This window comes from Salvelinus sp. IW2-2015, linkage group LG2 (assembly GCF_002910315.2).
Source record: "Salvelinus sp. IW2-2015 linkage group LG2, ASM291031v2, whole genome shotgun sequence".
Taxonomy (NCBI): domain Eukaryota; kingdom Metazoa; phylum Chordata; class Actinopteri; order Salmoniformes; family Salmonidae; genus Salvelinus; species Salvelinus sp. IW2-2015.
Window position 1 is genome coordinate 9,820,952 of NC_036839.1, and position 6,000 is coordinate 9,826,951.

The following is a 6,000-nucleotide window of genomic DNA, read 5'->3' on the forward strand; positions in this document are numbered from 1 at the left end:
CGCACCAGTCTGGTTTTAGACCTGGACATAGCATTGTTTCAGCTACTATGCTTGTTTAAGATGATGTGTTCAAATGCCTAGATCATAAAACACATTGTGCTGCCCGATTTATAGACCATTCCAAGGCATTCAACACCGTTGACCATTTCCCTACTCATTTAAAAACAGCCTGAAACGGGCCTGGACAAGGAGTCTTGCTAATGGCTTGAAGAGCTATCTGACAGACAGGTCGCAATGTGTGCCTTCTGATGGGGTCAAAGTCTAGTTTCCTAGAAATTACAACAACCACCGCTGGGGTTTGTATTGTGACCTGTTCTCTTTAATATTTCTATAAATAATATTGGTCTATGTATTAAATCCTGTTATATTCACAAGTATGCAGACGATGCGGTTATGTATGCCATTGGTTGATGGTTGACCAAGCTATGTTAGAGCTGCAAACCAAACATGTACCTAATGTGGTCAAAACAAAATATATGTGGTTCTCTAATTCATGGAAAAAATGTCTCAGATGGGCTACATATTCACTCATTGGATGGCTTTCTCATCGAGCAAGTTCCCGCCTATAAATACCTGGGCGTTTTGATTAATAAGGATCTAACGTTTAAAAAAGATACTGATGAGCTAGTTAAAAAGTTAAGATTTAAATTGGGTTTATCTTTTAGAAATAGATCTGGTCGCTCCATGAACAGCAGGAAGCAGATTGTGCAGTTAACTTTCCTGCCAGTTTTCGACTATGGTGACACCATTTACCAGAATACAGCAGCCAATACTCTTAAACCATTGCATGCCATTTACTCATCGGATGGGGCCACAGTGTCTCCTGACCCCTCCAGTCTCAGCCTCCAGCATTTATGCTGCAGTAGTTTATGTGTCGGGGGGCTAGGGTCAGTTTGTTATATCTGGAGTACTTCTCCTGTCTTATCCGGTGTCCTGTGTGAATTTAAGTATGCTCTCTCTAATTCTCTCTTTCTCTCTTTCTTTCTCTCTCTCGGAGGACCTGAGCCCTAGGACCATGCCTCAGGACTACCTGGCATGATGACGCCTTGCTGTCCCCAGTCCACCTGGCCGTGCTGCTGCTCCAGTTTCAACTGTTCTGCCTGCGGCTATGGAACCCTGACCTGTTTACCGGACGTGCTACCTGTCCCAGACCTGCTGTTTTCAACTCTCTAGAGACAGCAGGAGCGGTAGAGATACTCTTAATGATCGGCTATGAAAACCCAACTGACATTTACTCCTGAGGTGCTGACTTGCTGCACCCTCGACAACTACTGTGATTATTATTATTTGACCATGCTGGTCATTTATGAACATTTGAACATCTTGGCCATGTTCTGTTATAATCTCCACCCGGCACAGACAATCAGTGTTGAGCTAAACTAAGCGAGCTCAAGTGGGAATGGTCCTGGCTCACCAAAAAAAAAAAGTGTCAAGGGAAGCCAGCTTGGATTTTTGCGTCACTCCTATCAAATCCCATTGAGAGGATACGTCATTGACAGAAAAACTTGAATTGGTGCATCTCGTTGTGTTGTCCTTCGGTGGCTAGCTAGTCAGCTAGCTAAAATTGGTCCATTCCTAAATTAGGGATTGGAGATACGGTTTTGGACTTGTGATTTTACTTCATTCTCTATACTGGCCAATGTTTATAACGGATATTCTAATCCAACCATTAATTCATACATTGTTGTGCCCCTGGCCTGAGAGGATGGAAGTTCAATATGTAGCTAGATGTAGAAGGCTAATGTTAACTAGCTAACGTTGCCCATGAATGGAAGTTAAGCTAGCGAGCAAGCATTTTAGCCAGGTAGCCTAGGACAACAAAAATAAAAGTGTGTACTGTATGACAGAGTGATGACCATTTTGTCAACATGAAAGAGAGGACGTTGGCATTGGCGTTTCTCTACAAGTTTTTCTACATACATGAACGTGCACACACGCACACACACAAACGCACACAGAAATCAGAACCATGGACAGCCACATCATATTTAGCTTATTTTGATTGGACTAAATTGTTTTTGGTATCTTTTAGTTGTCCCTGTATTAGACGAAGCATAGGTGATTAGATGATGTTGTTCCCTCCGCAAGGCAATCAAACAAACGAAATGTCAGAATAGGGACAGAGTGGAGTCGCAAATCAATGGCTCAGACACGAGACGTATGTGGCAGAGTCTACAGACAATCACGGACTACAAAAAGAAAATCAGCCACGTCACGGACACCGACGTCTCGCTTCCAGACAAACTAAACACCTTCTTTGCCAGCTTTGTGGATAACACAGTGCCACCGACACGCCCCGCTACCAAGTACTGTGGGCTCTCCTTCTCCGTGGCCGACGTGAGTGAGACATTTAAACGTGTTAACCCTCGCAAGGCTGCCGGCCCAGACGGCATCCCTAGCCGCGTCCTCAGAGCATGCGCAGACCAGCTGGCTGGTGGGTTTACGGACATATTCAATCTCTCCCTATCCCAGGCTGCTTTCCCCACATGTTTCAAGATGGCCACCATTGTTCCTGTACCCTAGAATGCAAAGGTAACTGAACTAAATGACTATGGCCCTGTAGCACTCACTTCTGTCATCATGAAGTGCTTTGAGAGACTAGTCAAGGATCATATCACCTCCACCTTACCTGTCACCCTAGACCCACTGCATTCAGTACTGTAGTACCCTCCAAGCTCATCACTAAGCTTGAGGTCCTGGGTCTCCACCCCACCATGTGCGATTGGGTCCTGGACTTCCTGACGGGCCACCCCCAGGTGGTGAAGGTAGGAACCAACATCTCCACTTCGCTGATTCTCAACACTGGGGCCCCACAAGAGTGCGTGCTCAGCCCCCTCTTGTACTCCCTGTTCATCCATGACTGTGTGGTCATGCACGCCTTCAACTCGATCATCAAGTTTGCAGATGACACAACAGTAGTAGGCTTGATCACCAACAACGACGAGACAACAACAACGCCTATAGGAAGGAGGTAAGGGCACTCGGAGTGTGGTGTCAGGAAAACAACCTCTCACTGAACGTCAACAAAACAAAAGAGAGGATCATGGACTTCAGGAAACAGCAGAGGGAGCACCCCCTATCCACATCGACGGGACAGCAGTGGAGAAGGTGGAAAGTTTTAAGTTCCTCGGTGTACACATCACGGACAAACTGAAATGGTCCACCCACACAGACAGTGTGGTGAAGAAGGTGCAACAACGCCTCTTCAACCTCAGGAGGGTGGAAAAATGTGTCTTGTCACCTAAAATTCTCACAAACTTTTACAGATGCACAATTGAGAGCATCCTGTCGGACTGCATCACCGCCTGGTACGGCTACTGCACCGTCCACAAACGCAGGGCTCTCCAGAGGGTGGTGCGGTCTGTACAACGCATCACCGGGGGAAAACTACCTGCCCTCCAGGACACCTACAGCACCCGATGTCACAGGAAGGCCAAAAAGATCATCAAGGACAACAACCACCCGAGCCACTGCCTGTTCACCCTGCTACCATCCAGAAGACGAGGTCAGTACATGTGCATCAAAGCTGGGACTGAGAGACTGAAAAATAGCTTCTATCTGAAGGCAATCAGACTGTTAAACAGCCATCACTAACACAGAGAAGCTGCTGCTAACATACAGACTTGAAATCATTGGCCACTCTAACAAATCGATCACTAGTCGCTAGTCAATTACTCATCCCATATGTATATAGTGTATTTTATACCATCTATTGCATCTTGCCTATGCCGGTCGGTCATTGCTCATCCATATATTTGTATGTACATATTCCTAATCCATCCCTTTACTTAGATTTGTGTGTATTAGGTAATTGTTGTGGAATTGTGAGATTACTTGTTAGATATTGCTGCACTGTCAGAACTAGAAGCACAAGCATTTCGCTACACTCGCTACAACATCTGCTAACCCTGTGTATGTGACCAATAACATTTGATTTGATTTGGAATAGCGAGGCAGCTCCTGTTTTCTTTGTGATTTGCGGCAACTCTCTGTGGTTCTAAATCAATAGTTGTTTAGTGGTCGAAAATGTTGGAAACATTAACTTGCTTGACCCTGCGAAGGTCATGTAACTGTCTGTTACTGTACATGCAATATGCTTAGTGGACTTCACTGGACAGAGGTTGCTATCCGGGTTTTGTGATAAAACAAAGGTGTGGTTGAATTTATTCTACCACTGTGTCTTCTTATTGTCCCGGCCTTTTGGTCACAAGGCATATGAATCAACAGGTTAGAGAGCAAACAACGCAATTATCACAACACAGGTTGTAATATGGGGGGGGGGGGGGGGGGGGGGAGGTTTGGCTTCCCCAGTAATTTTACCCATGCACCGCTACTGATTATTAAACAGGTGCACCTTGCTGGGGACAATAGAAGGCCACCCTAAAATGTGAAGTTTTGTCACACAACATAATGCCATAGATGTCTAAAGTTTTGAGGGAGTGTGCCATTGGCATGCTTACTGCAGGAATGTCCACCATAACTGTTGCCACATAATTTTATGTTAATTTCTCTACCATAAGCCGCCTCCAATGTTGTTTTAGATAATTTGGCAGTACGTCCAACCGGCCTCACAACCGCAGACCACACGTGTATGGTGTTGTTTGGGTGATCGATTTGCTGACGTCACCATTTTCAACAGAGTGCCCCATGGTGACGGTGTTGTTATGGTATGGGCAGGCATAAGCTACAGACAATCAACACAATTACATTTTATCCATGGCAATTTGAATGTAGAGAGATACTGTGAGATCCTGAGTCCCATTGTTGTGCTATTCATCCGCCGCCATCACCCCATGTTTCAGCATGATAATGCACGGTCCCATGTCGCAAGGATCTTTACACAATTCCTGGAAGCTTAAAATCTCCCAGTTCTTCCTTGGCCTACATACTCACCAGACATGTCACCCATTGAGCATGTTTGGGATGCTCTGGATCGACGAGTATGACAGCGTGTTCCAGTTCCCGCCAATATCCAGCAACTTCATTACTTCTTGAAGAAGAGTGGGACAACATTCCACAGGCCACAATCAACGGCCTGATCAACTCTATACAAAGGCGATGTGTCACGCTGTATGAGGCAAATGGTGGTCACACCAGATGTTGACTGGTTTTCTGATCCACATCCCTACCAACAGATGCATATCTCTATCCCAGTCATGTGAAATCCATAGATTAGGACCTAAATAATTTATTTCAATTGACTGATTTCCTTATATGAACTGTAACTCAGTAAAATCTTTGAAATTGTTGCATGTTGCGTTTTATATTTTCGTTGTGTATAGTATGGCTTAAAATGCGTCTCAACCAATGACAAGGCTTGTTTTGACTAACCCGTTGTAGAATGTCACTTAAAAGGTATCAGGAAAGACTACCCAGCCCATGCCTATGGAGGGGCTCTTCCTACCAGATCAGCTGCTTCAATGAATGGGGAGATCCATCGCATTCACTTCTTCTGTGTTTAAGCTGCATCTCAAACGACACCCTATTCCCTAAGTAGTGCACTATATAGGGGATAGGGTGCCATTTGGGATGCAGACACTACAGTAATGTTTGCCTCGATGAGGGAGCAGTGGGGTCGTTATCAGAGTGACAAAGAGGTAGGGAGAGGAGGAGATATGAGAGGAGGGGTGAGAGGGAGAGGAGAGAAGAGGTATTCACCCAAAGGGAGCCATATTGAGAAAGGAGGAAGGTGTGAGAGACGTTGAGTGACTTGACCGAGCAAGCTGATTCGCTCGCTCACTCACTCACACATACCCTATCACCATGGCCTCACTAACCCTCGTACTGTTACTAAACTACGACATTGGACTACAGGCCTGAAATTCCAGTATTATCTTCCTCCAACTCCCAAACGCACCCTGCAAGAGACTGAAGAGGTGGTGCCCCAACAGATGCCCTGAGAAAGATACAGCCTGTTCCATCCTGGTAACACGTCGTCCTTAATCCGTCACAAGTGCCTCTACGCTGTCATGTGTGTGTTGCCCGCGCATCCGACAATTA

The 6,000-nt window shown here is 45.6% G+C and overlaps 1 protein-coding gene across 1 annotated transcript in view; it reads right to left on the reverse strand.

Annotated features, from left to right (window-relative positions):
* LOC111974119 (kalirin) overlaps positions 1-6,000 on the reverse strand; it is a 280,207-nt gene that overhangs the window by 129,699 nt on the left and 144,508 nt on the right. The window lies entirely within an intron of this gene.